The following is a 12,577-nucleotide window of genomic DNA, read 5'->3' on the forward strand; positions in this document are numbered from 1 at the left end:
CCAGTAAAGTCACTTCCATCCTTTGAATGGATGTGGATTTTACAGGAGTTAATTGAACAAAATTGACCGAAGGTCCCAGAGAAAGTGATGGACTAGAACTCAGGTCTCTGATTTTGAGGCCATCATCGGACTCCATTCACACTTGCAGATATAAGAGGGATATGTGTCAGGATGTTTGGACTGAAAGGCACAATCTACAAAACAGTCCAGGAAAGCTTCTCCTTGGAGAGTCTGTATATACAGGTGGAATGGGAGAGATCTGGATCCACACTTGAACTTCAATTCTTTTCACAAAATCACTGGTTGTCAAGCCTCTGCAGTCAGCCCCCAGTGATGGGCACACTACTCTAACTGCAAAAAAGTTCTCTTTCACACTGAATCAGATACTGCTACCCAGTTGTTCTAGCTCTATGTCTTCTAGTCTCATCTATTGGACCTGACCACGTAAGCACGTACAATTCAGAGCATGGCCTCAGTGTCTGCTCTTAGTTTGCATATCCCTAACTCTGCAGTGGTTCCACATACTGTGGGGTTTTGAGTCCCATGTGGCCATGGTTGTCATTGTCCATCCAGTGGTCTCCAAAGCTATTGCATTCTTAAATTGATTAAAGGGGCATCTGGTCCATATATGGACACAGAGTTAGGTTTAAGTTTTAAATAATAACAACAAAATATAATTTTGAAACATAATTTTGTCAGCAAGAGGCACTGTGCTGGTTGTATGTTCATCTCTATCTGGCTTTGTCATGGGAATTTGAAGCAAGAGGTTGGGTCTGCATCTAGTAGGCATCTTTATTTTTTGTCTTTACTAAATTAAAAACAATCCTAACAGGTACTGAGAACACTGGGAATGTCAGCAAGAATTTTCAGTCTTTTCAACATAACTTGTAGCAAACCTAGTGCTTCTCATGCCAGACATTTCTTCTTGGGGCATCTATGTATTAACTCATATTCACAATCCATGTGTAGATACTGTTATTATTCTCCATGCCTTAGAAAACTAAGGCATGGAGAATGTTTAACATCAAGTCCAAGCAGTCTAGCTTTAGTGCCTATGCTCTTCACCGCTCTGGTAAATTGCCCCCTCCCAGTTCTGTGCACCAAGTTTAACACAGATCCAACACTATGGAGCATTATGGGGAGATTTGTCAGAGAAAACTGCTCTCAACACTACATCATTTTGGATTGACAATCATTTCACACTCAAAAGTGGGAGAGCTAAATGTTTCAACTTGGGAGAAAAAAAGTAAATATATTTCTAGTTCTCTCTGGTTGTATTTGGCCCTAGAAAGCATTTCTTTATATTCTGTTGTAGGATCAGAATGTCTCTGACATAAAGCTCAAACTATCTAAGCAATAAGAACTATCAAATGCTGGCAAGAGTTAAGCTCTTAGAATCTGAGCTATCTCTACTACAGTTGATATTTTTATGAAGTCTCAATATTATATTCCTGACATTTGATAAAAAATTTTGTAATAATCAATGTGTATGGTTTTACAAACCTCTTTCTAAGAATTAACTTGTACCTGTTTTTATTATAAGGTGTAACTTAGAAAGATATCTTTAAATTTTTCTACATTTCCTGTTAACAGTAAGAAAATCACATTATTTTATGTGTCACTACGTTCATGGTTATTGTGAAAACAGAAAAACCAAAAACTTAATTGGTTTACTAAAAGTTAAGCATGCTATGTTTGCAAATGAGACTGAAATTCTAAGAGCTTCATGCCACCAACTGACAACATTTCTTTCCAGAAAACATACTGGGTACTTTTAAGGGCCAGTGGGATGACCAATCCATATGACTATTAAAAACATTGGATTCCTATGAAAACTCAAATGTTGTATTACACATTTGTTAAATGCTGGTTGGTAAAATTATTTTTTCTACCTTATTATTTCTCTTTATAAAAGTAAAAGGATCATGTAATAAGATATCAGGGACCACCAGGGATCTTGTGGACCACACTTTGTAATAACAGTTTGGGTGGATTAGTAATGACTTTTGGTCATAGCGGTCTGCTAAGCTGTTAAAGCTGGCAGTTTTGGTCTAGACTATACATTTCTAAAGTATAATACCTGGAATCCAAGAGCTTCCACCTGTATGATTTGTAGAGAGTTTGATAGCTATCCATGAGGACTGGGTGGTCAGTGTCAATCTCTGATTTAGAAGGAAAGGTCCAGCTGAACAGGTAAGCTTTGAAATTTTCCATGAATTCAACAGACATCAAATGTCTACTCTTTGTCCAGGACCACAGTCAGATTCTGTGTGACATGCAGAAATGGAATTGGCGCTGTCAGCACCTTTTAGAGTCACTTTGAGACTTACCTACATCCAACATGCACATGACAAAATATGCCTGTTGGATGTATGTTGTAGAAGAAAGTATTATGAAAATATGGAAGGAAAATCACATTGAGAGGGCTCAGTAACAACAAGCATTTGAATTCAATCTTAAAGGATGGAATTTTGACAGGTGGAAATGAAAGAGAAAAAAATATTCTAGATTTTCCAAAGAGATCCTGAGTGTTGGTTTACAAGAGGCAAAATTGCTGCAGTGATAGCAAAAGAGGCTTTAGTCTTCTCAGCTCTGTGAGCAGATGGACTATTTCATTAAAAAAAATAAAGAAAAAAAAAAGAATAGAAAAGAAAAAGAACAACAACAAAAAACTTTTCTTTTAGGGTATGTTGAGATTTTTCCTGAGTGGGTCAGGGTAATATGCTGAACCCAGACATGACTCTGGATTTTTCTGCCTCTCATATTTTTCCTATTTTGAGGATAAATTGGGGACACTAGCCTAGAGGGCAGTCAGTCTGGCACCTCAAAATTCACAAGCACAGAAAAAAGAGTGAAGAACAAAAATTAAAAATAGCTCTACACATCAGCAACACAGAGAAGGTGCCCAAAACGTTCCCTTTTCACATTAACAAGAATTTACAAACTATGCCTTTCAGAGAAGCATTCAGAATGAAAAGACACTCAAACAAAATGTATTCTTGCCTCTAGAGGGACTTACACTACACATTATTAAAAGCACACCATGACTTAAATGCCCACCTTAGACAAGTACCTTTGCACTTTTAAACAAGGAAAAGCAGAGAAATGGTACCAAACTTCAAGGCATCAGAACATGAAAGAAACATAGTTGATCAGGAGACAGAAAGAGGCTACAACTCAGACTCGAGCCTTCTGTGGGGAGCTTCCTGTGAACATGTAGTACAACGAATCAAAAGAACCAATGGTAGAGGACAGATAGCCTGAAAATTCTGTTCATGAATAAAGTCCCACAAGCCATGCACACTGAAAGTGTGTGTGTGTGTGTGTGTGTGTGTGTGCAGGTGTGTGTATGACTTTTATGGTCTGGTCTGGGGTGCCAGCCAGGGATTCTTCCTACCCCTCTTTTCCTCTCTACCATTCTGTAACAACCCATCACTGTCTCTTTAGCACCTACTTTCTATCACTGTGCCTACTATATAATCAGTTTTTTTTTTTCATGGACCATTGCAGTGACTTCCTCCTTGTTCTGATGTCTGTGATTTACTTTCTGTTACAAATGGAAAAGCTTTATGAAAGTTTTAATAAGTGAGCTGAATACGGGGGGTAAGATTGAATTCAAACAAGTCATTTTTAGGCAAGTGGAGAATAACATTCTAGGAAAATCATCAGATTGAGCAAGGGAGCTGGAGTAGGGGAATATGAGTTTTCATGATTATTTTCATTTTTTTTGTAGTTTGCATTCACTTTCTTCACTTGTGCAAATAAACGTTATTATTTAAAAATGTTTTCCCAACGATCACCACGTGCTTCTTTTGAGATGGGATCAAAGTATCCATTTTTAGAATTGGTGCCATGATATGGGGATGAGATACTTCCAAATGTGCCCATAATTCAACATTAAAATAAAGTAGTAAATTTATGCCAATATCAAGCCTGGTCACTTTTGTTTTCATATTCTCCTTACTATTAGACTTATAGAAAATTTGGTTATAAGGAAAACTAATACTCTACCTCTAAATATTATAATGAATTGAAGCTCTATATGCCAATGTATATGATATATCTATTTTCTCAGTAACCATCTTCTTTAATTCATTCTGAAAAAAAAGTCCTTTATAAAAATTTTAATCAACAAGACTATATAAAGGTAGTTTGAAAAGATGGAAAAGTATTCCTAGAAATAAGATGGGCTTCAATTAGCTGTACTTATGGCCGAGGAGTTATCTTCTTGGAGCGCAGCCTCAATTAAGCTGATTCAGAAATTATCTTCCACTGATGATATGAGAAGACATTAGAACAAATTTGCATTCTTTATGTGACAGTCCCATATGACATTCTCTGAGGGTTTTAATATGATGGCATTTTCTAATCACCTAAGTTTTTATTTCATGGGTCCCTGTAACATTAATGAATGCAATAATTAAACTGCTATTTTCTAGGACATGGATCCTAAACCTTGTTTGTATATTGCAATCATCTGGGAAACCTTAAAAAAATTACTAAATCCAGTGTCCTGGGTCCAGAGATTCTGATTTCCCAGGTCTAAGATGGTTCAGGAGTGAAAATAGTATAAGCATTTCAAATGATTCTAATGTTTGGCCAAATTGAGCCACTGGTCTAAGGGGTACCTATTTCTATACTACTTGTCAGAATAAATATTGACAAGATTGCCCAAACAGGTTTCTTCTGCATGCAAAACAGACTGTTCAACCATAAGTTGAAAAAATGGAAGTTTCTATGGCATTATAATATATACAGGTTTTTTTTTTTCAACAAGAGTAAACTCCTTAAGACTGTTGTTATTTGTTAATTTAAACTTTTCAATGGGTCTCCATCCATCCAAAATACATGAACAGAATGAGCTAAATTTTCTTTTAAGATATTTTGCTAGCATTTAGTCAGAGAAAGTAGCTCCTTTGTATTAATTAGAACATTCCTACAGAACATGCTTCTTATGTGTTTTCAATATATTTATCAATATGATCAATCAGTACTGCATGACTTTAAACAACACAGACTCCACAAAGAATGTCCACTGATAGTCATTTAACGTAGGATATCACATATTGTATCATAGAGTAAACTGAGTTTTTACCATTTTCTTGGACCCTGTCTTTAAATAATGTAGCAATATCCAGACTCCCATGGTAAGTTCCATTTGGATCTGTGGATGCTGAAGTCCTGATCATTTCTTAAAAGTTAGACTTTAGGACACATCCACTTCATTAAGTTACTGCTTAGATGGTCCTCTTAGAGATACCTACAGATTCAACTCATACATGGAGAGGAGGAAAGAGGAGGCTGTGAATGGCTGTTCCTCTCTCTCTCTCTCTCTCTCTCTCTCTCACACACACACACACACACTCACACACACACACACACATACACACACACACTGAGGAGAGAGAGAGAGAAGGAGCAAAGACTATAAGACTGCTATATTCCTAGGACTAGTGGTAGATAAGAGACTTTTAGAGACAGGTTATAAAACACTTTAATTCAGAAAAAAGATACTAAGCTAAGGTCAAACAAACAAACAAACAAACCCCACACATGCACATGAAAACCAAACCCAAGAAGCTGTCAGGAAGAGAAGTTCTGGAATGGGTGGTAAAGGCCTGGGTGAGAAACTAGAAGAAATGAAGTGAAGGCTGAGCGATCTCCTGAATAAGGGAAGTGATTATGAAATCTGACCACAACATGATTCATTTATAGACTTATATTTGCTTAGGTTAGATTTTCAGGTGAGGACATACACTAAAAGGGGGAATCCCACATAGGGTGGCCAAAGCAAGCACATTTTATTTGATTTAAATATCTACATTGTGAAGAAGCAAACAAGAAAACAAAACAAAACAACAACAACAACAACAAAAACAAAAACAAAAAACAACCCAGAAAGTTGCTATGTTTTTCTCTGGGCCAGACTCTACCCTAAGCTAATACTCTCTCAGTCCTATTAATGCTTATTTACCATTATTCTTATCTGGTAGATAAGAAACCAAGTCTAAGTTACCTGGCCAAGGTCTAGGGAGGAATGCAGTGTGGCTATGATAGGATATAGGTCTGACCTCTAAAGCCCATTTTCTTAAGCAGCGCATATTTTACTATAAACACATTTTATTATTCAGTCATAACTCTATTATCAGCATTGCTTAGGAACAGGGCCCATTTCCACCCCCTGGGAAAGAAGAAGGATCAGTTCAGCATCCCCAAGCCCCCAATCTCAGAGATTTTAGTGAACATCACTATCTGTGAAGGGCCTTCATAATGGTATTAAGTGTGAAGATTATTTAAATTCTGGCTTTCCATCAGGAAAGCTTTGGAAAAAAATACTGATGCTCACACACTGCTTCCAGAAACTGATTTAATGGTTCCTAGCTGAAACCCTGAGATAATGCTTTTTGGAGGTTCTTGGGTCAATCTCATGCAGTGAATTAGAGAACCACTATTGTACCAGGGGACTCTGTGCTTGTATGTTCCACAAGGAGTAGTCTTTCCTGCAGTGTCAGAAGGCAGTGGCGGCTAGTGCCAAAAGCCCTAACAGAGAACTAACTTAATATTAGGTTGACAGAGGCAGAGATTTAGGCACCATTGACCCTGGTCCTGACCTTCACTAAACTAATCACACACTGACAGTAGTCATGACCATAACTTTTGGAGGACCTTCCATTCTCAGGAAAAGAATCAGAAACAAAACAAAATAAAAACACCACAGGCACCACCAATAAACAAAGCAGAAAGAAATACTGCTTTTCAGTTTGGGATATTATGTTGTGCTCTTTTTAAACAAAGTCAGATATGTCACAGTGGAGAGAAATCATAACTATAAGACTTGCTGTTACTGCCTACTGACCATGAGCAGCCTAAATAAGTTTCCTGAATTTAAAAGACTGGAGTTCCTTGTCTCCAAATCAAGCAGCTGAGTAGGTTCTTTCTCTAGACTGGAGGCTGTATGCTATGTTGAGTCATCCATCCAACTACCTGTCAACCCCTCTATGAATGCACTGACCGAGTCTCCATTCTATGCCAAATACAGTGGTCACCTTTTAAAGTCTCTGTAGAAAGGAGATGAAAACAGATACTTTAACTCCAGCTGTGAAGCTCACATGTACAAAGTGCTTGGTAGAAGCTCAATATTGCCTTCCAGCTATAGGAGGAAGAGGATAATCTTCAAAACTAAGAGCCCATAATACACAGGACCAGAAAGATACTTGTCCTAGATTACTCCCTTTCACAACAGTCAATGTGCCAGTTATATAGGGAGCCACGTCTCTTGAGACCATTAGGTAAGACTTATATTTATCAATTTATTATTAGTTAAATTCAGTGGTAGGAATCCAGTTCCAATTCAACCAAAATTTGTGGACCCTACAGTGACAATGATAGTCAACATCTACTCAGCTATTGTTGTGTGTTGGTTTAAGTACTTAAATGTATTCCCTCACATAATCCTTCTAAGACCCTCTGACTAGGTCCTATTATTAGTTCATTATAGTTGAAGAAAAGGTGGTATAGAGGGATTAGAATCTTGCCCAAGGCCTCAGAGGTGACTACTGAAGCTGTAATTAGGGCCTAGGTAGTGTTGATTTTGGAGCCTACTTCCTGAAAGGTCTGCTTATTAACTTTAGAAATCCAAAATTCCAAAAACATCTGGCCTGGCAGGAAGCTTGAAAAAAGCTTAGAACATCCCTGATAGGAACATTAATATCTCTTTTTGACAAAGCAAGATTTTTTTTTCAAGTTGATTTACACACACACACACACACACACACACACATATTCTCATATTCCCACTCTTTTGGTGGGGGTGCATACTGGGGATTGAACCCAGAGACACTGTACCACTAAGTTACATCTTCAGCACTTCTTATTTTTTTTGAGACAGGGCTTCACTAAGTTGCTGATGCCAGCCTAGAATTTGCTATCCTCCTGCCTTAGCCTCCCAACTCACTGGAATCATAGGTGTGCACTCCTGATCCTGGCTTCTCATAGTCCCACTCTTAATACTTAATCTCTTCTATGTTTAACATCTATTCCATGAATGACCCATAAGAAAAAAGCAGTACTTACTAGTAGAGTTATAACAGCTGTGGAACAATTATTTTTGAGTTATTATTTGAATTTGCTCCATGGTATGTCTCATGGAAATTTGTATTACCCTCAGTTCCACTTGAAGGTTAAATGTGCCCACTTACTTTTAGCTCTTACGTTAGAAAATCTCCACATTTATTCTGGTTATTTTAAAGTAAACCGAACAATGAGGTGACCCAGGGTGGTTTTTCTAAAGTAACTGTTTTTAGCACCCAGTGGCAGCATGATATTCACCATGATGTTAACAAGAGTTCCTTATACCATTTAAACATACATTCTTACTCATCCATTGATGTGACACTTCAATGATCCTTGGAGACAGAAAAGCAAGCATTATGTTCATCTTCATTTTAGCAATGAAAAAACTGCTAAGATAAAAAGATTTAATGGCCAATAGAACCAGTGAGGAGTTCAATATATAATAAAAGATTTTTATCCAAACAACTCAGAAAAAAGAATATGCTCAAACTGAGGTGGAATCCATGTACATAATGTGTAATAAGCATGGCAACACGAAGACATAACTTCTCAGTCTCAAGGACTGTACGAAAATGCTTTACAGATGAAAGAATATGACTCATTTTATAAAAGGGCTTTAGGTTTTCTCAAGGGTCCCTCTTATCTTCTTGTGTCAAAAAAGAAGAATGCAGAAACTAAACTGATCCTTTGGGAAACCGCAATATTGCACGCACACACACACACATGCACATGCACACATACCCTTTTATGTAAAGGAGTCAGTATTTCTCTGGCAGTTTCCTCTAATAATCATATTATCTTTCTGTCTTAGACAAGAAATGTGCTATGGATGGAATGTGTCCTCTCTAAGGTTCAGGTATCCAATGTAATGGTATTAGGAGGTAGGACCTTGAAGAAGTGAGTGGCTTTTCCCTCCTGAAGGGATCAATCCCTTACACAGAGGCTCCATGCTACAACATGCTAGCTTGCCTTTCTGCCATCTGCCATGTGAGGATCCAGTGACAAGGTGCCATTCCTGGAAGCAGACAGCACCTTCACTAGACATCAGAACCCTGCTGATGCCCTGTTTTCAAAATCCCTACGCTTAAGGAATGCAAGAAAATAAATTTTTTTTCTTTATAAACTACACAGACTTGGGTATTCTTTAACAGTGTCATGGAAAAAATAAGGCAATGTATGACTACTTAAAGAAGTCTACCTTATAGTACTTGCCTCCATGGGGGACACAAATTTACAACATAGACTAAAAAGGAGAACATACAATTTATAAGTAACATTATTTTCAGCTATATAAAGATTGAGAGTAATCCATAACATTCAAATAGAACTTCATAATTCTTATATTCTCATTTGAATCTTACAATAACTAATAAATAAATAAGACAATAACATTATGTAAGACTTGAGAAGTAGGTAGCAGATCTTATAATTCAAGCCTGATCTGGTGAGTGATCTTTGAACTAGATCATATTACTTGCACACATGGTCCTGGACCCAGAGATAGGAAATAGCCTCAATTGACACAACTTCCTTGGGAAGCCAATTAGTCTCTCTTGGGCTTTTCCTTCTGCATTTAGTGCCAAAATGCTCATAATGCACTTCGAAGAGAATTTAAATCATCTTAGAATGTGTAGAAAATTTAGAAAAGATCTAGTCCCACCTCCTTATTCACAGATTCGAAAACCAAGGCTAAGAGAGAGATTATGCCTTGACTAAGACCCAATAGGAAGCCAACAGCAGAGACAACATCTGAATGCAGGATTTGGGGGGGCTTAGTAGAGAGACCTTTCAATCTGCATAAAACTATCTTCCAGGTGTGTTACCTTAAATATTAGTTTCTTTCCACTAGTAGGTGCTGTTGCCTGAGGATATGGATTTTCTTCCTCCAAATAATGGTAAAATTTTATTGTAAATGGAAGTATTTGTGGGACATTGTCAAGTCTGAGAAGATGCTCCTACATGATTTCAGAACAAGGTTAAATCCATTACCATCTGAACTAGGACAATCATCTTATTTCTCTCTGAAATCCTTTGTTGTGTTCTGGATTTGTACATCTGTTGTATTCTGAAAATCTCAGGAATGACAGAAAGAGGTGAGGTAATAGGTTCTGCAGAGGAATACCTTGGACAAAAAAGACCTGACTCTAATCCCTGTGTGACCCTATCTGGTAAAACAAAACAAAACAAAACAAAACAAAAAACAATTGTTTTACACTTCGGTGTTGTTATTATACTCATTTGATGGGAAGGTTCCACTTTCACTTGATTATTTATTTGTTTAAATAAGTACAAATCACTTAAGTGGGATAAATGATAAATATGTGGACAAAAGAATTTGGTTTTGGTCCTATCTGCACAATATAAATGATCTGTGACTTTGGATAAGCTATTTCATCTGTTGGAGCCATATGTGGAATGGGCATTGTAAGCTCAGTCCTAGGTACTTCCAAGTATTGTTGGGAAGAATATAATTATATAAATAATACACACACATATACATGTTACTACAAAATATAAGACATTCCTCTAAGATGCATGTTTTGTTATAAATATCAATATAAGTCACATGCAATGTATAGCAAAATGTACTTATATATCTGGAACTACCATACAGTGACCACATTCTAAGGAATTTCTATTCCACATCTACAAAGTGGAATGCAGGGCTGATATGAGTAGACAGACTTTGAGGAGATGAGTGTCTTAGAAATACTGGCAGTGTCATTATTCAGTTGGTAGATGAATGCCATGTCACACAAAGTGGGACAACGGAGCCCAGAGGGCTACCCACGGGTGTGGAGTCTTAGGATGTCAGGCCATTCCACTGTGCAGCTCAGTGGAGTCCTCCTCGCTAAACTGCTGTCTGCATCTCATTCCATTTCCAGCACTTGCATAGCAACACTGAGCTTTCTGAGTGCCGAAGTGACGTCTAGGGAACAGTTATTAATATACGTATGTGTGCACACAGTATGTGAAAATATGCAAGATTGAAAGCGATTAGTGTATTACTTTTAGGTAATACTTCCCACCGGGACTATGCTCCTGGAAAAATTCCTCTCCCTCTACAGAAGCTTGCAGAGTCATCTGCTATCACTTACCAGAATGTTTGGGATAAAAATGGTGTCAATTTTAAGGAAACACACGTCTCAATTTTCTTTGTTAACATTTGAATAAAACATGAGGTTTCTACTTTTCCCCCTCTCCTCTTTCATTCAGAGAATAAGTCCCTTCACAATCTTGCTTTGTGTGAGAGAGAAAATAGTTACCCTTCTTTGCCACCTCCAGATTAGCAGAATCACTGAGTTTTTAAGGAGAAAAGTATGAATTCCGTTCTAATGAACTCCATAATTTTGAGATACAGAGCGATGCTTTGCCATAGAATATAGTAAGAAATCTCCTTTCTATGCAGAGTCCTGAAAGATCATCAGAGACAGTGGCAGAGGAAAGGCACAGGGAGTGCCAAAGGAATAATTTGACTGGGACTACAGGGACAATTTCTGGACCATATGAGACTCTGAAAAAATCAGAACATTGCCTAGGGAGCCATGCACCTGGGCTGGCCATGCATTCCCTCTGTAGCTCCCTTCCATAAAGTGAATGCCTGGAATCAGGAGTATTTCCAAAGACCAGAATTCAGTTCTTCATTATAAGATAGATTTTTATAAGACAAACACATGGACTACATATAGAGTCAGGCTAAGAGTCAAGGGAACCTATTCAAGGGGAATTTTTGGGCAGTTCTTCAAGACCCCAAATTCGTTGAAAGGTTATAAAACTTATGGAAATGGACATATTTTATTTATGTCACTGGAAAATTTCTGGGCAATTCCCCTTATACTAAAGTAGTTTTCATATTTAGATAATCATGTTCAGTAAACATATGTAATTTTTACAAGATGATTGGGTTTATCAGGCACTTGGGGCCTGATAACTAGTGAGATAAGTCATGGGCCCTCCCTTATTATGGCTTATAGGGAGCTCCCAGAAACCAAGTAAACCTCCAGAAAGTGCACAAAAACAGAGAAGCTAGTAATGGGCTTTTGCATCAGCTCCTGCTATGTGATTTTATTTGATTTTCTTAGGCAAAAGATATCACACAGGGGGAGTGCAAAGTTGAAGGTCTTTAGCAGCGATTTGGACTGTAAACACAGCTTGGCATTATCAGCATTCTGTTAAGTTCAAAGAAGAGATAGTTACAACAAATACAGCTTGCTTTATTCTGAAACAAAACTGTGCACATATTTGTGGCCATACTACTAATTAACCTGTAGATTGTTCCTTTCATCTATTCAGTATGTTTTTCTCCCTCTGGTTACAACATGTTGGGGTTATTTTTTTGCCATCTGGAATATACTCAAACTGTTCTCTTATAGGCACGAGAGAGAGAATGGTACAAATGATTAAGGGATTGGAGAAACTGACTTGTACAGAAAGATGAAAGGAGCTATCTATGTGCATATAACAAGGCTGAAGGATGACTAAGGAGTGTCATGATGACGGCCTA

At 37.6% G+C, this 12,577-nt stretch overlaps 1 protein-coding gene across 1 annotated transcript in view; it reads right to left on the reverse strand.

The window, feature by feature from the left end:
• Lpp (LIM domain containing preferred translocation partner in lipoma) overlaps positions 1–12,577 on the reverse strand; it is a 633,514-nt gene that overhangs the window by 100,210 nt on the left and 520,727 nt on the right. The gene's annotated exons all lie outside the window — the stretch shown is intronic.

This window comes from Urocitellus parryii, chromosome 2 (assembly GCF_045843805.1).
Source record: "Urocitellus parryii isolate mUroPar1 chromosome 2, mUroPar1.hap1, whole genome shotgun sequence".
Lineage (NCBI taxonomy): Eukaryota > Metazoa > Chordata > Mammalia > Rodentia > Sciuridae > Urocitellus > Urocitellus parryii.